This window comes from Portunus trituberculatus, chromosome 45, assembly GCF_017591435.1.
Source record: "Portunus trituberculatus isolate SZX2019 chromosome 45, ASM1759143v1, whole genome shotgun sequence".
NCBI lineage: Eukaryota > Metazoa > Arthropoda > Malacostraca > Decapoda > Portunidae > Portunus > Portunus trituberculatus.
The window spans coordinates 13,052,342-13,073,809 of NC_059299.1; the positions used below are offsets into that span (position 1 = coordinate 13,052,342).

The following is a 21,468-nucleotide window of genomic DNA, read 5'->3' on the forward strand; positions in this document are numbered from 1 at the left end:
ATAGTTCATTATTGTACAGTCTTGGCCGGAAGTCGAGTAACCTTCCATATCCCCTCTGTGTACAATGACGTGTTATGCATCTGTCAGGCATTAGATAAAGACACAGTCAGCGGATCAGAGTAGGTGGAAGTGAGGTAGAGGGATGTCATTGTGATAGAACTATAAAGGATTGGAGTCACAAGGGAAGATACAATCCACAAAGAAATGGAGGATGCGTTCAAGGCAAGAAAAATAATAAGTAGATAAATAAATAAATAAACTGTTGGACTCATTCATGGCATCCACCTCTCACTCTAGAAAACAGCGAAAGGAAAAGAAATGATAATAGATAAGAGCACCTGAAGGAAGCACGACAAGTCTGGTAAAAAAAAAAAAAAAATTGGTACTTGAAAACATAAGCGAGATTGTATGTACAGAAGTGTGAGTTATGTCCATATGCAGCAGCGAGTATCGTCAAGTGTGATGCAATGAATGTGAAGAAATACATCATGAACTAAGAGTGTTTTAGAAAAGGATGTAGATTTCTGGCATCACAAATTTCGAATATCAGTTTTTCAGGTATCATAGATTTTTTCGTATATTTAGTTACCTAGCGGCTTTCAGTATTTGTAAAAGATGCAGATATTAGGTATTCTAGATGTTTGTGTATTTGTACATACTTCAGAGAGAGAGAGAGAGAGAGAGAGAGAGAGAGAGAGAGGGGAGAAATAAAACGGACGATAGGAGTAGATTCTCTTTGTGAAGAAGTACGATGGAAATGATACTAGAAAATGTACAAATACTTTAACGTAGGTACGATGAAATAGAATCGATAATTATTTTACTGTGGGGCGGGAGTCGGATGACATGAAAAAAACATCAATAATGCTACTAGTAATAATTACAGGAGTGAAACTAAAAAAGGGGAAGAAAAATAGCACGGAGAGACGAGTATTTATTGTTACACCTCAAGAATGAAAAAGGAATAAAGAAAGCGAAAGAAATAGAAAGAGAATAAGAAAAAAGAAAAAACAGGAAGACCAAGAAGAAAAAGATGAAGGATAAGACGAAAAGAAGTATAACGATGATGATGAAATAATAATAATAATAATAATAATAATAATAGTAATAACAACAATAATGATAATGATAATTTTGATGATAATAATAAGAAGGAAGAATAAAAAAAAATCGCAAAACTGCCACTTTTGGGATTGAAAATCGCTAAATGTCTCGTAGAAATGTATCACACGTTAGCGAAATCTTGTAACTCAAATACATAAAAAGAATAAAAGAAGAACGAAAAAGGAAAAAAGAAAAGAAAGAAAATAAAGATAAGGAAGAAATAAACAAGAAGAGTAAAGAAAAGTGCAGGAAGCGGATTCATCGACACAAGATGAAAACAAACAAGAAAACAGTGAAGTCAGGTCGTGGCGAGACAATCCCAGCAAATAAACACGCGGAAACACACCAGTCGCAATGATTGAGGACGAAGAGGAGAGGAAACCCTAGAAAGAACTGGCGAACTAACGTCGACTGAAGGAAGTGCGCTATTCGGCTCACCTGCGACAGAGTTGGCTGGGTGACACCGTGTGGCTGAGACGAGAGGGCGCGGAGGGGCGTGTGTGCTCCGTATGCGAGTTGCGTGTGGTGTGGGCCTGGCGTGCGTGTGTCTGTGTGAGCGTGTGTGTGTGGACTTGTTGCTGCTGCTGCCAGACTAGGGTGGGGGAGGGCAGGCTAGGACGTGAGGTGGGGGGGTGATGGTTAAAAGGGATGGAAAGGCCTTGCGGGGGAGTTGGTGGTAGGTGAATGGAAGGAAACGACGGTGAGGGGAAGGCTGGAGAGGAGGAGGAGGAGGAGGAGGAGGAGGAGGAGGAGGAGGAGGAGGAGGAGGAGGAGGAAGAGGTGTGTAGGCGTCTATAACTATGATTTGGAGAAACTTACTGTTTTTCTCTGCCGTCACCTCCTTCTCCTCTTCTTACTTTACCTCCCTCTTCTTCACCACCTCTTTTATCTCCTCCTTTTTCTCCACCTATTCATCTTTCTCAACGTTTCATAACTCTCTCTCTCTCTCTCTCTCTCTCTCTCTCTCTCTCTCTCTCTCTCTCTCTCTCTCTCTCTCTCATATCCCTAAAAATGACGTAAAGTAATGACATCACTTAATGGTCCTCGCTAGCCAATCGCCTCTCGGAACGTAGCAGGATAGAGGTCGTTGCTTCAGCCAATCACGAACAGCGGTTCTTCTGTGATGTAACTCGAGAAGCCACGCCCACCAGACACATCCTCCAATGAACGAGCGAGGCGTCATAGACATACACGGCGGGAGAGCCAATGAGAGGGTGAGGACGAGAGAATGAGTGTGTCTGGTGTGGTCAGCTGTGAGAGTGTATAAGGGAGTGTATAAGAGAGTAAGAGAGCAACGTAAAGTCACCCAAGGGAAAGCCTGGTGACACTGAGTATATAGCGAGGTACAGAAATATCCCCAGACATTCAATATAAACAATGAAACGTGAGGCTCTGAAAGAAAACACTGGAAAACTGCGTAGAAACACCACTCACTCTCTCTCTCTCTCTCTCTCTCTCTCTCTCTCTCTCTCTCTCTCTCGATGATGTAATAATAGCAGTTATTGGGATTGTTGTTATTTTTGTTGTTGCTGCTTTTGTCGTTGCTGTTGGTGGTGGTGGTGGTGGTGGTATGAAAACGCATGAGTGTGTGAGTGATCGCCATGAAAGAGAAAGACAACAGAGTGAAAGAAAGATTATTGTGAAAATCTAAACAACCACACACACACACACACACACACACTTATCAGGCAGGTTGATTGGTGGGCGTCATCTTGCGAGACGCCACCACGATTGCATTAAGACGTGGACGAATGATGAGAGAGAGAGAGAGAGAGAGAGAGAGAGAGAAGACAAGGAGTGCCGGCAGGACACCATATATTTAGGCAAATTCCCATATTTTTAAGGCCTTGCTCTCACCACGACTATTTTTTAAAGGCTACAGATTTGATAAGTTGGGTTCTCTAAAGTGTTTATCGTGTTGATAATGTGGAAATGTTGTTAATCTTTCACTAAAACACTGCAACCATACAAAACATAGAAAATTATCAAATAAGATCCATGTAACCTCAACTAAAGCCTTTGCAAAGTATTGGAGGTATGACGCGCATTGTTTCAGAATTATGATCACTAAATGGTGGGACTCAACAAACACGCCAACAGACAAAGCTTTTACAGACACATCGAGACAGACACACACACTACCGTACAGACTTACCAGCAGACGAACAGGCAGAGAATGATGGGAATGACTCATAAGCACGCACTAACAGACAAAGCTTTTACAGAAACATCGAGACAGACACACACACTACCGTACAGACTTATCAACAGACGAACAGGCAGAGAATGATGGGAATGACTCATAAGCACGCACTAACAGACAAAGCTTTTACAGAAACATCGAGACAGACACACACACTACCGTACAGACTTACCAACAGACGAACAGGCAGGGGACGATGGGAATGACTCATAACATAACACCAACAGACCAAACTTACAGAGAAACCAAGAAACAGACAGACACACCACCAGCAGACGAACAGACAAAGACAGAGAAACCAAAAGACACACAGACACTGCCTTACAAACTTATACCAAAAGACAAAAACAAACCTACAGAGAAACCAACAGACACAGACACACCATCGCACAAACTTATACCAGTAGACGAAAAGAGAGATTATTGTTTTTGAAATGCGAGCACTTAACTATACCAAAGCAACTCTGCATGTACAGTAAACTCCGAAGTCTTTTCATCATGTAGGCAAGACTGGTGTTTGTGTGTGAGAATGCCGATGTGTATGTGTTTATACTTGTGTTGGCTAGTAGCGTGTGGTGTGACTAATTCCACTGTGTTGTGATGTTTGATATGTTGCTGATTTTTCCCTTTTATTATTATCATCATTTTTTTTCTTTTCTTTTTTCTTTTCTTCTTTCTTTCGTTTTTCCTTCTTTTTCATTTTCTCCTTTTCTTCCTTTTTTTCTTTTTTCTTTTCTTTTCTCCTTCTTTTACTTCCTCCTCCTCTTCTTACAATAATGATACTACTGCTGTTACTACTACTACTACTACTACTACTACTACTACTACTACTACTACTACTACTACTACTATTAATGATAATAACAACAATTGTAAAAATAACAATAATAACAACAAGCACAACAACAACAACAACAACAACACAAGCAGTCTATTATCAAGTTATACCTGTGCAGTATTTTAACGCACACACAGCCCGGTAGCTCAGTGGTTAGAGCGCTGGCTTCACAAGCTAGATGACCGGGGTTCGATTCCCCGGCCGGGTGGAGATATTTGGGTGTGTTCTCCTATTCACCTAGCAGTGAGTAGGTACGGGATGTAAATCGAGGAGTTGTGACCTTGTTGTCCCGGTGTGTGGTGTGTGCCTGGTCTCAGGCCTATCCGAAAATCGGAAATAATGAGCTCTGAGCCCGTTCCGTAGGGTAACGTCTGGCTGTCTCGTCAGAGACTGCAGCAGATCAAACAGTGAAATACACACACTCTACTTCTTTAGTATGAGAGGCTGATGATGCGTGCTATTGAATGAGCTAGAGCGCTGACGCCGCCCAGTTGTTTACTTGCTTGTTAGTGGCCGGTGGTGGTTTCCGCTCCCTTGAGGCTGTAACCGGCAGTAATAATGTGTGAATGGGCGTTGTGTTTGCCGAGCGTCGCCGTGGCTGCCAAACTTGACGAAACAGATAAAGACACACAGTACAGTTAATGAACAAGTGAGAGTAATAGTATGCCAGAGACAACAAAATTAGTGACGATACGAGGGAAATGTGCTCCGAGTCGATGAAGGAAACCAGTAAAGTGGATCACGGTGGCTTCACTGTGTCAGTCTGAACTAGAAACTCTTATTAAAATTTGGGTTGATTCACACTATCGGTCCGGTCTGGCTTCGCTCTCGCTCTGATCTCACTCCGGTCAAGGTCCTGGTGCATTCACATGTCCGGTCCGCTCTCGCTCCGCTATCGGTCCCATCCCTTCCTCTCCTTCAACACTAATAATGGAAGTCATACCACCAGTGACGGAGGATGTGTGACTTTTCTCCATCCAATTTGGCAGTGATAGCCACTGCACTTAACGAAGAAGAAGAAAGCAAAAAAGTAGATTGTGGGTTCATCCTATGCTGAAAGATAGAAAGAGTGAAGGAGAGTTCCATATTTTATATCCTCATCATATTGATGATCAGACTAAATTTTTCAACTACTTGTGAACATTGGAACATTTGAAAAAAAAATAATCTAAAAAAATTGAGGATGAAAACCACAAGATGTAATTAACTTTTGCATATTTTTTTTCCAGTGTACTCATATATATATATATATATATATATATATATATATATATATATATATATATATATATATATATATATATATATATATATATATATATATATATATATATATATATATATATATATATGCCAACTGTAAAAAATTATCCCTTTATCAGTGATAAATAAAATTTTATTCTCTAATTATTTATCTACCTTTTGCATGATCCCATTGTAGTGTTTTCTTCTGATTCTTCATGTTTTATAGGATGAAAGGCAGAAACATTTCCCCATACAAAGGCTGAATCACGACTGGAGCGGACCGTTGCTAGTTCACACTGGCTGCAACACACAACAGTCCGGTCTCGCTCCGCTCTCGCTCCAGTCAAAATATCTTTTGAATGTATCACGACTGAAGCGAGAGCGAACTGTTACCGCCAGTGTGAATGCTTACATTGAAATGCATTAACATTACTGGACCGGACCGAGACTGGAGCGAGAGCGGAGCGCGATCGAACCTATGGTGTGAATCAACTAAGGTGATGGTGGTCATCGGGTGGCCTGCATAAGACACCTTCACCTCACTCGGCCGCTCACGGTAGTACCATTTCTACCATATTCTATATTTTCTATTTTGTCGCGTATATTCAAAGACCATAGAACATAGATTTATTTAGAGAAAACGATTTGTGGTGTGGACTGCTTGTGGTCACATGGTGCGGCTGTCGTGGTGCAGGAGTATGTGCAAGTGTGAGGTCCATGTGGCCCCTCTTCCTCGCCCTAACTATTGTACTGAGTGCTGTCTTGTTTACTAGGCTAGGGACCGGTGGTGTCCGTGTGTTGGACTGCAGGAGTCGTTAAGAAATGGGAGAGGACACGGAAAGGTGAAAATGGTGTCGCGTGGGCTGTGGTGCTTGGAGTTGATGGACCTGGTGATAGCTAATTAGAGTGGATGTTTTCCTGCCGGGTTCCACGTGCACACCTCAAGGTTCTCGTCCACCAAGGGTAGTGCATTTTTCACTTCGTTTATATTTGGTCGATGTTCTGTTCCTTTCTAAGTAAACTAATATGCAAATATACCAGTAAAAGATAAGCTATTTAGCTACTATTACGTTACCTCCACTGATACATTAAGTAAGCAATTCATTCTCACTTAATGGTTGTTACATCTAACTTAATGGTTGTTATTTGAAGTGGCTTTGTGAAGACCACCAGTATATTCATACCTAATTCCTTCAAAATATAGTTAGTTCCACCTTTTTCTTAATTAAGCTATCTGGTGAGATTTACCATTTCGTTTGAATGTTTCTCTCTCTCTCTCTCTCTCTCTCTCTCTCTCTCTCTCTCTCTCTCTCTCTCTCTCTCTCTCTCTCTCTCTCTCTCTCTCTCTCTCTCTCTCTCTCTCTCTCTCTCTCTCTCTCTCTCTCTCTCTCTCTCTCTCTCTCTCTCTCTCTCTCTCTCTCTCTCTCTCTCTCTCTCTCTCTCTCTCTTTTATTTAAACATAACTTTTTACAAAGGAACATGTACCCAAAGGCGCACTGTCGTGTGCTACCTATTCTAAGGGTACTACAATCTATTTCTCTACAATATTTACAAGACTTAAAAATAGATAATATACAAGATGGTCAGCATGTAAATGGAGCACTATTCGTTTCACTTCACTAGCACTATTCACGCACTGCACTACACTGAGTGTCACGTCACAAAGAGTGTCAGAGGAGTTGGCAGTGTCTGTCTCCACTTATGTGCCATCAGTTTGACACTGTGTGTTCATCTCCTGGACGTGAGGCACCGCGGCCGTGAACAAGTTCCACATCCTGGAGACGCGTCCTGCGAAGGTGCGTTGATGCTGACACCCGTGGGATCGCGGCATCGCGGCGTCACCACCATTGAGCACCGTTCTCGTGCTCCGTGCGGTGACTCTTAGAGGATGACGCAGCCCTGCCAGATGTGGCACTCTTTGCACCTGTGCCTTATGGAACACTACGATCGCCGCCACGTCTCTGCGGTGTTCCAGTGAATCAAGGGACGCTCAGGCTCTGGGTGAGGTGGTAGTGCAGCATCTACTAGCCGTATGGCGCGGCGTTGGATGCTGTCCAGTCTCCTTCTGTGTGTGGCGGCACAGGACATCCAGGAGAGAGCTGCGTACTCAAGGTGGGGCCGCACCTGTGCCTTGTACAGCAGCAGTCTCCCTTCCTGTCGAGGAAACTGGCGATCCTTCTGAGAGCGGAGATCCTGTGAGAGGCTTTCTTGGCAATGGTTTTGACATGGCTGTCAAACCTCAGCCCTCGATCCACCTCCACTCCAAGTATCTTGACGTCATCTTGGAGTGGGAGAGCAGCAGCCCAAAGACAACTTTCCTGCCATTGCTGCCATGGCGGCTGGGGACCGAGAGACAACCATTGCCTGTGTCTTCTCCGGCGCGAATGTCACTTGCCAGCGAGCACCCCACTCCTCTATCACTCGTAGCTGCTGATTGATGGCCTCAGCAGCCCGCCCACTGTCCTGGCGTGGATAGGTATAGGAGAGGGTGCAGTCATCAGCATAGGCCATGACTCCTGGCAGTAGCTGGAGAAGATCATCCACGTAGATATTCCACAGGAGTGGGCCAAGAATTGAACCCTGTGGCACTGATGCCTCCACAGGCAGGGACTCAGATGTTTGCCCGTTGACAACCACCTTGAGGCTTCTGTCCTGCAGGTAATTTCCCAGGAGTCGTAGCAAGCCACCCTGGATGCCTTTAGCACGAAGCTTTTCTAGTAATCCGTTGTGCCATACTTTATCAAAAGCTCCTGCTATGTCCAAAGCAACCACTATAGTGTCCTTGCCGTCGTCGAGGGCGTCCTGCCACTGCCTGGTGAGAAGCATCATTAGGTCGGAGGTTGACCTTCCAGGTCTGAACCCAAACTGTTGGTCTGAGAGGAGGGCATTGTCCTTGAGATGGCTACACACCACCTCTGCCACGACCCTCTCAAACACTTTACCCACCACTGACAACAGGGATATGGGTCTGTAGTTTTTTGGGTCCGTCCTGGAGCTTTTTTTGTGTACGGGAACTACTCGAGCCTCCTTCCACACTGAAGGCCAGACGTTTTCCCGTACACAAGTTGTGGAGACTTGGGTGAGAGGGGCAGCCAGTTCCTGAGAGCATCGCTTTAGCAGGTGCGGGCTGATGTCATCAGGGCCGGTGGCTTTCTGTGTGTCCAGCTCCCGCAATAATCGCTTCACCTGCCGATGCGTCACCTCCACCATGGTGACAGTCTTCTCACATTGCTGGACCAGCTGAGGCAGTGGCTGCTGTGGACCCAGTGGGTGAAGCCCTGCATCCTGCCATACGTGGGCTCCACCTCACTGTTCAGCCATGTCTCGGTCACCACAACAACGTCTGCATTGTGTCGTTGCACACAGTTGTGGTATAAGTCTGCAAGGTTAGTCCGGAGACCACGGACGTTGCTAGAGACGACCTTTAGTTGGCGGCGGGGGCAAGCTGGCTGTACCATGGTGAGGGATGGTAGTGAGCGAGGCCTGCTAGTCCGAGGTGGTGGTTAGGGTCCGCGGCCGACTGCTGGTACTGGTGAAGAGGAGTGGTCCACTGCCGCCCCTGGCTCTGATTCCAGATACCAGGCTGAGGAAGGAGTGGGCGAGGTTGTGGCAAGGACTGAAATGAAGTGAGGGGGTGGGCGGGCTGAGGCGCTGCAGGTGGGAAGGGTGTGGCTGTGTGTCTTTCCACCGTAAGGAGCCGCTGTAGGAGACGCTCCTGACGTAAATCGTCAGTTCTGGCGTGGCAAGTAGCAGAAGTGTGTCCTTTCCGTGAGCAGTACTCACACACTTTTGCCTTGGCTCGCTTTTGTGTCTGCTTGGTGGCCTGGTGAGTCCTCAGTCCTTCGCTGGACACCCTCCTCGCGTCCTGCTGCACTTCCCTCTTAGATTTCTTTTTTCTCCAATCTCCTGAAGTGGTCTGAGGAGAGGTTCGTGGGCGAACAGAGGCACCGCGATCTACTCCGTTCGCTGTGTTTATGGAGGAAGAGTCCCTGCTGCTCTGTGTGGCGGTAGACGTGGTAGTGAGTACCGAGCAGTCACTCTGTGTGGCAGAAGGAGTGACAGTGGACGCTGGGGAGGTGTCACAGTCGCTCTGTGTGGCGGTGGAAGCAGTGGAGGTAGGCGGAGCGGTCGTTGTTTCCCGGGCAGGCGAAGGGAAGGTGGAAGTGGAGAAAACAGCTGCGTAGCGGAGCTGTTGCGGTTTATCCGAGCTCCACCACGTCCTCCACCTCTCAGAGTCCTGACAAACCACCTCCCAGTGTTCGTCAATTGACTCTGCGTGGGCGCTGACTGCCTGAGAGCGTGTGGCTACTTGCGTCTGGCGCTGTTTTGACGCTATCAGCCTGTCTGCTACTCTGAGAGCCGCAGCAAACACGTCTCTGTGCTGTATAATCAAGTCCCGGTCGTCCTGGAAGGACTTAATCACACAGTTTTGTTGAGAGGCTTCCTCAGTGAGCTTCTCAACTAGTGAAACTAGCTCTCCTCTCTCAAGCCCTCCCACTGACTCTCCCACTATCGTCCGGTAGTGGCGTGGGGGTGTGTCAGTCTCCTCGCTGATGTAGGTGACGGGGTCCGGGATGTTTGCTTGGAGTCGTAGCTGTTCCGTGTAGCTACACTTGAAGACTGGCGTATCCCCAAGGCAGCTGTTGTGACAAAGGTTACGGCAGGTTTCCTCGTCACAGCTCACGTGTTGAGTCTTAAGTGTTGCTTTGCCACAAACGCAACACCAATTCTGTGGCTGGTAGCCAGGCAAGTCTCGCCTGGCTATGGGGCGATGGGCGGGGCTAGACATTGAGGGAGAGGATAAGTGATTCCTGGGGAATTGTGGAGCCAGGTGTGGGGCGACAACGAGTGTTGGCTCTAAACGACACGTGCGACACTAACACACTCGTGAACACAGACACTGAACACTGGCACAGAACACAAAGCACTTCCCCACAGGCGCACAAAAAACACACGACACTAACTACCTCTCCCACAAGTCAAGCCAAACCAGCCATGGAGAGAGAGATACAGGTTGTTTAAAAACTACCTTGGAGAGATTTGGCAACTGTGTGCTGCCTTAGGCCTCGCGTCAGGTCAGGCCCGGGTCTCGGTCACTGCACGGGTACAAGCACTCTTTTCAAGTGATTTTTCAACACTATTGCAAGGCTTAGCACACCTTACACTTTTACATGGACACCAGGACACTTAGCACTTCAAGCACTGAAATTTTCACAACACTGCACTTTGTTAAACCACTGTAACACCACGAAAACACGGAGCTACCACGTGCGTGACACCTCTCTCTCTCTCTCTCTCTCTCTCTCTCTCTCTCTCTCTCTCTCTCTCTCTCTCTCTCTCTCTCTCTCTCTCTCTCTCTCTCTCTCTCTCTCTCTCTCTCTCTCTCTCTCTCTCTCTCTCTCTCTCTCTCTCTCTCTCTCTCTCTCTCTCTCTCTCTCTCTCTCTCTCTCTCTCTCTCTCTCTCTCTCTCTCTCTCTCTCTCTCTCTCTCTCTCTCTCTCTCTCTCTCTCTCTCTCTCTCTCTCTCTCTCTCTCTCTCTCTCTCTCTCTCTCTCTCTCTCTCTCTCTCTCTCTCTCTCTCTCTCTCTCTCTCTCTCTCTCTCTCTCTCTCTCTCTCTCTCTCTCTCTCTCTCTCTCTCTCTCTCTCTCTCTCTCTCTCTCTCTCTCTCTCTCTCTCTCTCTCTCTCTCTCTCTCTCTCTCTCTCTCTCTCTCTCTCTCTCTCTCTCTCTCTCTCTCTCTCTCTCTCTCTCTCTCTCTCTCTCTCTCTCTCTCTCTCTCTCTCTCTCTCTCTCTCTCTTCCGTCTCTAACGTCTGGCTATCTCGTCAGAGACTGCAGCAGATCAAACAGTGAAACACACACACACACACACACACACACACACACACACACACACACACACACACGAGTAGTGTAGCGGTTAGCACGCTCGACTCACAATCGAGAGGGCCGGGTTCGAGTCCCGGTAAGCGGCGAGGCAAATGGGCAAGCCTCTTAATGTGTAGCCCCTGTTCACCTAGCAGTAAATAGGTACGGGATGTAACTCGAGGGGTTGTGGCCTCGCTTTCCCGGTGTATGCAGTGTGATGTGATCTCAGTTCTACCCCGAAGATCGGTCTATGAGCACTGAGCTCGCTCCGTAATGGGGAAGACTGGCTGGGTGTGTGAATTACACACACACACACACACACACACACACACACACACACACACACACACACACACACACACAGAGAGAGAGAGAGAGAGAGAGAGAGAGAGAGAGAGAGAGAGAGAGAGAGAGAGAGAGCAGCCATTTCAGATTATATTAGTGTAGCATTAACTTCTTCAATAACGGGACGCATTTTTACCACGAATTTTGGGCACGGACCGGACCGGACACTTTTGTGTTTCGTTTACATATGAGAAAAACAGTAGACAAATTTAAAAAAACAACCACCATTATCAAAGCAAGCTATCAGTATTAACCGCTGATATATGTTTTCTTCACTTACCGCAAGCTAAACCTGTTAGAATGCAGCCACCAGTCAAGCATTTCATATTCCGTGGTCAAAAGCTCCCTTTGTGGCTTGATTTTAGTGTGGTGAGAGGATAAAGGCAAAGTACTGAGATCCTACCACCTCTGTTCCAGGTTGTTGCCTCCGGGCCGCCGGCCTCCTGGTCCCCCCACCATCACCCTCCCCCCAGCATCTTGCTGGGTTAAATACTTTTTTTCAGAAATTTCCTAACGGTAATGTTACGCTTCCATAGTATGTTTTTATGTTTTCTATAAATGTTTCGTTGCGTTTGAAGTATTTTTCGCGCCTGTATTAGGTAAATATGTAGAGTATAGTGGTGTTTCACATTTTGAGCTTTTTCTTCTTATTTCTATAGTCCGACTCAAATATGAAGGCCGCTGAGGGGGGAGACCTAACGAGGATTACCCGCATCGTAGCACATGTTTCGATCTCATTATTAACTTACATCTTAATTAACTGTCATAAAAGTGTATTCCTCTAAATTTCTACCAAGGATGTATAGAGAGCTTTGAATATTGTTTTAGTGTAATGAGGACTATGATTTTGTATAGATACCACAAAATGTAGCACCACTGCTTCTCCATGTTACGTTCACCGGTTAAACTGGTAAGATTGGCATCGGAGAGCCGGTGAACAATAACAATAAAAAAAAAACACTGCAGGTTCAACTGGTGAGGAAATGCAAAAGGGGGTCACTTTAAAAAGCTACTTTAATAACCCATAATGAAATTGACATAGATATAACATGAAACATGACACAGATATATAACATGAAACACAGGAAAATGACATACACATATACATATAACACAGTAATAAATACAACAATAAAGAACCCAACTTAATACCTAACAATAATCCTAATCCTATATAGAGGCAATGTGGAAAACACGGACGAGGGAAGTGATACTTATGCGGTGTCGCAGTGGTGAAATGCTGGGTGATGGTTGATCCCACGGCAGAACCAAGAGGCGTTGTGTTCACTGGTTGAGGCTTGGATCTCAACTCCCAATCCAGAAAACCAAGAGCTGGCTCAACACTTTCGGTTGAGTCGAAAGGGCCGCGTGAATCCAACTTCGGGACAGTAGCGGGCTTCATGAAACGGTGACGTGGAAGGTTCACGAGACGGTGGCGTGGAAGGTTCACGAGACGGTGACGTGGAAGGGAGGCGGAGAGGTGGCGAACGAGGTAACAAGCGGAGGAGGTGATGGTAGTAATGCATGTTACGGGCGGGCCGTAACATTTCCTCCCCCCTAAGACCTCCGTAATGGGCTCATGAAGGAGGTGAGACGGGAGATCTTGATAAGGCGTCGGCGATGATGTTGTCCACCCCCTTGATATGATGGACTTCCAGGTTGAAAGGTTGAGTTAACAAGGCCCACCTAAGAATGCGTTGGTTTCGGTTCCTCATGGCGTACAGGAAGGCCAGAGGATTGTGGTCCGTGAAGACCTTGGTGATGTGCGGACCAGGATGAAGATAGCACTCAAAACGTTGGAGCGCCAGCACGAGTGCCAGAGCCTCCTTTTCGATGGTGGAGTAGTTGAGTTGATGGTGTTTCAGTTTTGCAGAGTGGTAGCGATGGGATGGAGGATGCCGCTTGTGGGGTCCGGTTGTAGTAGGACAGCACCCACTCCAACTCCACTCGCGTCAACTTGTAAATGGAAGGGTCGGGAGTGATCCGGCGTCCAGACCACTGGTTCCGAGGAGAGAAACGCCTTGAGGTGTTTGAAGGCTTGGTCACAGGCCGGGGTCCAGTGGAAGGGACGGAAGTGCTGAGAAGGTCCGTCAAGGGGCGGCCAGGGTGGAGAAGTTTTACAGAAGCGTCTGTAAACCAGCCATCCCCAAGAACCTCATGAGAGCTTTCCTGGTGGTAGGAACAGGAAGCCAAGGATGGCCTCAACGTTAGCTCTCTTGGGTGAACCTTGCCGTTCCCACCACATGTCCCAGGTAGACCACCGTAGACCTCCCGAAGGTGGACTTGGCCAGGTTGATGGTAAGCCCGGCTTCCTGCAACCGACCCATCAGCCTCCGAAGACGGGTCAGATGTGTTGCCCAGTCGTCTGCAGTCACCACCAGGTCGTCCAGATACGCGGATGTTCCCTCCAAGTCCTGAGTTATGTAATTTATAGCCCTCTGGAAGGTGGCGGGAGCATTAGACAATCCAAAGGGCATCACTGTGTATTGGTATAGTCCGAAGGGAGTGATGAAGGCGGATATTATTTGGGCCTCGTCCGAGAGGGGAATCTGGTAGTAACCTTTAAGCAAGTCTATAGTGGTTACAAATTTGGCTACTCCTATACTATCTATAAGGTCCTCTATCAAGGGCAATGGGTAGGAGTCTGGCACCGTCACTTTATTTAATTTCCGGTAGTCGGTGCAAAATCGACTACTACCATCTGGCTTAGATGTTAACAGGCAGGAGAAGCCCAGGAGATATACTAGGTTCTGCAAGGTGATGACAGAGCAGATAGTCTACCTCTTTTTCATCAAGTCTCTTTTAATGGGTGAAATGCGATAGGCTGGTTGTCTTATAGGCTTGATGTCATTAGATGTTAATCTTATGTCATGTTGGATAGTATTACAAACTCCTGGAAGGTCACCTGTGATTTCAGAAAAGTCTAGCAATAACTTTTAAGATCAGACTGTTGTGAAGGTGTTAAGGAAAAACACCTCATCAAGGTTGGACATGATTTGGCTGTTTGAGGGGCGTCCTTTAGGTGACGAGAAGAGGAATTCGATGTCGGACTCTTCCTCGGGGGGCACAGGACCAGACTCCTTCCTATCAGACATACAGGTACAGCGCGAGACAAGTCGTCCTCTGGTTCTCTGGAGTGGTAAGGTTTCATTAAATTAATATGAACAAGTTGGGAATCCTTACGACGGTCAGGAGTGTGGACCACATAATTTAATGGACTTAGTTTTTGAGCCACAACATAAGGTCCCATGAACTTACTGTGAAGAGCATTGCCTGGAGTGGGAGAAAAAGTAAAACCTTGTCTCCTGGTTTGAAACTTCTCATGACAGATTTGGGAAGAGAATTCTGTTGCATTTTAGTTTGAGATTTGAGGAAGTTTGATTTAGCAAAAGATCTGACTTCACTGATTTTATTCTTAAGGTTACTGATGTAGTCAGACACACTGGGGCTTGAAGGAGTATTTTGAGTAAACCATTGATCCTTTAATATTTTGAGAGGCCCCCTGATCTGTCTACCATAGAGTAATTCAAAGGGAGTAACCTAAAGAATCTTGAGGAGATTCTCTTAAAGCGAAGAGAAGGAAAGAAATACTTTCATCCCAGTCTCCTTGATGCTCCAAGCAATACTTCTTCATCATGGATTTTAATGTTTGGTGAAACCGCTCCAGACAGCCTTGGGATTGGGGGTGGTAAGCCGAGGAGGTAACATGGTCGATGTTTAGCTCATTCACTATCTGTTGGAAAAAATGGCTAGTGAAATTGCTACCCTTGTCCTTGTCCTGGCTTCTTACAGTATGTACACCAGGGGGAATTATATGCATTTGGCGAGAATCCGGTTGGCTTACCACCCGCGCCCCCAAAACCTTCCCCAAAGGAGGACCTAACATTAGACAGTGAACCACGACCTCTACTACCCAGGGATCCCATCAACAAAGCAAACGCATCAGCCACTTTAGCGGCAGACATAAGCTCACTCTCTCCCCGTTCTTCCACATGCCTCAGAATATTAAATGGTAACTTGTTCTTCCATTCTTCCAGGACCATTAGATTGAGCAACTCCGAAAAGGTGGTAATGTTAAGAGCGGCTAACCATTTCTTAAATTGTCTTAGTTTCTCACTAGCGAATTCAACATAGGTGTGAGACTCTGGTTTCACATACTTTCGAAACTGCTGTCTGTATCCATCAGAAGTGATAGAGTAGGCGTCTAGAATGTTACCTTTGATCTCTTCATATTCTACCTCATCACTAAGGCCGTTGTATACCCTATAAGCTTTTCCTACTAGCTTAGGGACAAGGAGAGACACCCACTGATCCTTGGGCCATTTATTCCTATGAGCAATGCTCTCAAAAGCGCGAAATGACCCGTCAACATCAGATTCATCAAAAGGGGGAACTAGCGGAGCAGCTGTAGCAGGATTAAAGCTTGCTAACTGTTTCTTTATATCTATTTCTTCCCTCTAAACTTAGCGTCATTTCGTAGGGCTAACTCCTGAATTTCTAACTCTTTCTCCTGCCTTCTAAGTTGTAACTGAAATTCTCTCTCTTTATCTTCTTTTCTGCCTGTAGTTGCATTTGTTTTTCCGTAATTCTCTCTTTATCTTTATCTTCTTTTTCTGCCTGTAGTTGCATTTGTTTTTCCTGTCTCTCTCTTTATCTTTATCTTCTTTTTCTGCCTGTAGTTGCATTTGTTTTCATGCATCCGGTATTCTAGTTTAAGCTTCTCAATTTCCCATTGACTTATCCTACTCTTATCCTGTTCTTCCTGGGGACTGTGTATTATAGTCCTCGTAGAGGCTGACATGGGAGTTAACTCTTCTATGGCATTTCCTAGCAACTGACCTTCTTGCACTAGATGTTCAACAACTACATTCTTAATGACCTCTTTAGTCATCTGAGACGTGATGGGAACATCAAAATGTTTAGCGATGGCTTTCCATTGGTCCTTCTTTATATTAGCATATTTAAGTTGTTCCAGAGAAGGGTCGGCACAAAATCTTCAACGTTAAACTGAGCGGAAGCCATATTAAATAGATGTTAAACCACAACAAAAAAAATGATAAGCGAATTACTTAAGTGAGGAACTTGGCAGAGTGATAATAAAGGCAACCTTGAAATTACCTAGATTATACTTAAGTAAACACTTATGAGTACAATCACTAATGAGGGGTAAACTAGAGAGTTACGGCATTAAGAGGGATCCGGATTACTCTAGTTACGAGACTTGAGAGTGAGGAGCGAATTGTACTGAGACTTGTTATTGATAAGGAGGCGGATTAGTCTGAGAGACTAGTTAAAATGGCCGATTCTAACTAGCGAGAAAAATGATCCGCGAAGTGAGGGCATTGAGGGTTCGCATGAACATATGATGATCCCAACACTTGGATAACACTTATTACACACCTGCCTATGTGCAAAAATAGAGATAAGTGCTATCGGTGAACACGCCTTTCTACCTGGTTTCCTGCTCTACCACTGCTATGCGATACCAATGAAAGTCACGAAGCACGTTTAACCCAAAAGGAGCCACTTGAACGCACAAAGGTAAATTTAAACCACACGCAGAGTAAGTCACAGAAAAAACACATCAGAGTCACAACACCACAGAAACACAAGCAATCACAGAAAAAAGTCACTGGAAAAATGGAACACTGAACATGGGTTATAATGGTCCTGTCACGGTCGCCAATTGTTACGTTCACCGGTTAAACTGGTAAGATTGGCATCGGAGAGCCGGTGAACAATAACAATAAAAAAACACTGCAGGTTCAACTGGTGAGGAAATGCAAAGGGGTCACTTTAAAAGCTACTTTAATAACCCATAATGAAATTGACACATATATAACAAGAAACATGAAACACAGATATATAACATGAAACACAGGAAAATGACATACACATATACATATAACACAGTAATAAATACAACAATAAAGAACCCAACTTAATACCTAACAATAATCCTAATCCTATATAGAGGCAATGTGGAAAACACGGACGAGGGAAGTGATACTTATGCGGTGTCGCAGTGGTGAAATGCTGGGTGATGGTTGATCCCACGGCAGAACCAAGAGGCGTTGTGTTCACTGGTTGAGGCTTGGATCTCAACTCCCAATCCAGAAAACCAAGAGCTGGCTCAACACTTTCGGTTGAGTCGAAAGGGCCGCGTGAATCCAACTTCGGGACAGTAGCGGGGCTTCATGAAACGGTGACGTGGAAGGTTCACGAGACGGTGGCGTGGAAGGTTCACGAGACGGTGACGTGGAAGGGGAGGCGGAGAGGTGTCGAACGAGGTAACAAGCGGAGGAGGTGATGGTAGTAATGCATGTTACGGGCGGGCCGTAACATCCAGCTTTGCTACTTTTCAAGGTTGGACATGGGTGAGGTCAACCTCCCTGACCGCTGATAATCCCCAGGTCAAATCAAGTCACTCCTCCCCTCCCTGTCGCTCAGGATGGAAGGTGAATATCTCGTCCGCGCTATTCGCCATCGCAACCTTCATAGTCGAGAGAAAGAAATTATATACAGCGTCAACAAGTTCTGCTTAGAGGATTCTTTTATTATCAATGTGGAGGACACTTCTGACGAAGAACTGTCTGATTAAATAGCTGAGAGAGGATTATGCCTACAGGGTAAAACCTCTATAAAAAAAAAAAAAACGCACCTTAACTCTTACCTCATGGGTGGTGTGGAAAAAAGTAAAATAAAACAACAAAAAAGATGCATGTCTACTTGTCTATTTTAGAGAGAGAGAGAGAGAGAGAGAGAGAGAGAGAGAGAGAGAGAGAGAGAGAGAGAGAGAGAGAGAGAGAGATGGGCGTTTCTCCACACGTCAGTGTTAATCCTATAATTGGGGCTGCGACGTTTGGCGACGCCGCAGCCGGGGAATCCCCGTTAGGTCTCCCCCTCAGCGGCCTTCATATTTGAGTCGGACTATAGCTGTAAATGGCCTCTATGGTATCAAAGAATTACCTATGCTCTTCTAAGTGTGAAATCAATCTAGTGAGTGAAATGTGTGGAATTTGAAATTATGTTTGATGCTGTTGAACAAAACTCTTTATTTTTCTTTATTTCATTTATTCATGTTTCTGCTTCTCGATCTAACTCGCTGTAGAATGCCTTAAAAAATAGCTCAGCCTCCGTGAAATATATTAAAATATTCGCCAAGTGAAAATGGCTTGACTTTCCAGGACGTTTTAGGAAAGTTATTAGTGAAAACGTTTTTATACTTTTAACGTAATTAATTTAGAAATTTCTAAAAACTAGTTAAGTTGGAGATATTTTGATATTTTCCAAATTAATCTAAATATTTATCACGTCATAAAATATCATGCATTCGGCCGTGGCGTCGTTTTTGGTAAAAGTCATTTTTTAAATAGAATTATTTACGTAATTTAGCCGAGTCACCACAGTTCCCGTTCTCTCTGATGACTACAGCTCAGGTGGTGACTCATCACAGCCCCATGCTGGCGCCTCTTTTACCAAACCCGCAGTTCGTCAATATTTTGCCTAATATCTAGTGATTTCTACGTGTTTTGTGTGTTTCTAAGTTCAGGGGTGTAAATATTGGTAGCAAAAAGGGGAAGAAAGGAGAAGTATAGAATAATAAGGAGAAAAGAAGAAGAAAGGGAGGAGGAAAAGGAGCAGCAGCCAAGCTACAATACTTTAGTCACCCTTCATTTCCTCAATATTTTATCTAATATATAGTGTTTTTTTTTATGCGTTTCTAGGCCTATACGTGTAGATGAAAGCAGAAGGAAGGAGACGAAGAAACAAAGGAGGAGGACTATGAAGAAATGAGAAATAGAGGCGGAATAGAAGAAGGAGCAAAGGTGTAATATTTAGGTAAGTATCCTTATTAATCCTACCGTTCTTTATAATGCGTTTTGTTGGTTTGGTGTATATTTGGGGTGTTTATGTGTGTTCAGTAGGGTGTTTTGTGTGTTATAAGTATGTTTTGATTGCGTTTTGTGTGTTTTCAGTGTGTGTTAGATCTTTTTGGTACATTTTACGTATTTTGAGTGTGGTAGGTTTGTTTGAATATTTGGATGTTTTGAGTGTTTTGGGAGCATTTTAAAAGGGTTGGTGTTCTGAGTGTGTAAATTTTTATTGTTTTAAGTGGTGTAGGTGTGGATGGGGTGATTTGAGCATATATTGGGTGTTTCTAGTGTGTGTTTGGAGGCATTTTGAGTTGTTCCGTGTGTTTTGGGAAGTTGCTGAGTTTTTAAGCGATTTGGGTGTGTATGGCTTATCTTGGGTGTGTGTAATAGTGATTTTGGTCTGTATAGGCAGCCTCAGTATCAATGAGCTCTTCTAAGAAATGTTCTTTATCAGTGAGTACCCGTTTTGTGTGCAGGTGACGACAGGCAGAGTGAGCTAGACGTGGCGGAGGCTATGGGCGATGAATTCACGGCACAGGTTAGTCACACCTTGCATCACGCTGACTCCCCACAGCTGTCCACTAAGGTCGGGTAGGCCTGTATCTCCGTGTTCTACCCTGGAAATGTGAGTGTGTAAAAGTATGGTGCTTGTTATTGTTATTGTTGTTGTTCTGGTGTTTATGGCTTTAGTTGTTGTTGTTGTTATTGGTTTTTTCCATTATTTTTGTGTTAAGATCTCTCTCTCTCTCTCTCTCTCTCTCTCTCTCTCTCTCTCTCTCTCTCTCTCTCTCTCTCTCTTCTACTACCACTACTATTAGATAAGGTCAGGTTGCCACGCCTTGCCTTTCCTGCATGTTTTCCGATCTGCTCTGTTTAATGAGGTGACGTGGAGCAAGGCTCACCCACCAAGTGTATGACTATCGGGGCGAAGTGGTGAACCTTGACTTCGCCTTTTACGCCACCCTCGTGCAACGCCTCAGCCACCACCGTCGTGTGTGTGTGTGTGTGTGTGTGTGTGTGCAGGAATGAACTGAGTAGAAGACAGTGAATGGAAGGAAAGGGATGACAGAAGCAGCAAAGTAGAGAAAATTGAGTAGCAGTGTAGCTGAGAGTGAAATCAATGAAGGGATAGGCTGGAAGAATAGGTAAAACTGGGGATAGGGTTTGTGGGAGGTAAAGAAGACTTTAGCATGGAGATAAGCTGATAGATAACATTCTCAGAAAACGATACTATTTCAGGATGGAGAGAGCTGTTTTGGATAGGCAGACGTGGCGATGGGCGGGTGTGATAGTTTGGGCGTGTTTATGTGCTGGTGGGCATCCTAAACCTATTAGAGGCGTTTTCAGTAGCGTCACCGCAAGGCCAAACATGTTTGATTTCACGCTGAACAGGACAGTGCTGAGGACACCGTCGGTGGTGCCAGACGACCGTGTCACTGTGATCTCAATCCCTGGGAAAAGTTATCGTACACATCAGTCGCCTGAGACAGCGCTGAGGTCAAGACGTAAACACAGCAGCATAGTGGAAGAGTTTGGAGATTTATTCCTTGATGGGGAGTATTATAGGTCACCAGTGTTTCATCATTTGTATATGCCGAGCCCCGAGCAGCGCAATACTCATAAAAAACAACAGGTCTTCAGTCCTGGAAGTGGTTTGATCTACGCGGGCTTGTTTTGAAGGTGTTCCATTGTAAATGTATGGCTGCGGTTTTCTGACGCCTATATAGTTAAATTACGTCAATAATTAGCAGATTATCTATTTTTACCATCATTCATTACTTTATGATATAAGGATTTGCAAAAATATTATCATTTTTCACCTAATAATAGAAAAGTAACTCCATTATTGTATCGAAGTCACACCTAGAAGAATGGAATCGGACAACACCTACAAGAAGGACGGATAGATGCGACATGTCACCAGGTATCACCAGCTCTTTAGTTTATTTCACGCCGTATTTTTTATATCGGTTCTCTCCAGTATGCCGCA

At 45.0% G+C, this 21,468-nt stretch overlaps 1 long non-coding RNA gene across 2 annotated transcripts in view; it reads left to right on the forward strand.

Annotated features, from left to right (window-relative positions):
• LOC123519629 overlaps positions 1-20,097 on the forward strand; it is a 72,261-nt gene extending 52,164 nt beyond the window's left edge. For both annotated transcript variants that reach the window (XR_006679067.1, XR_006679068.1), the window contains exons 3-4: positions 19,329-19,443; positions 19,955-20,097. This is a non-coding gene — a long non-coding RNA (uncharacterized LOC123519629). The remainder of the gene's footprint in view (positions 1-19,328; positions 19,444-19,954) is intronic.
• Positions 20,098-21,468: the final 1,371 nt, after the last annotated feature.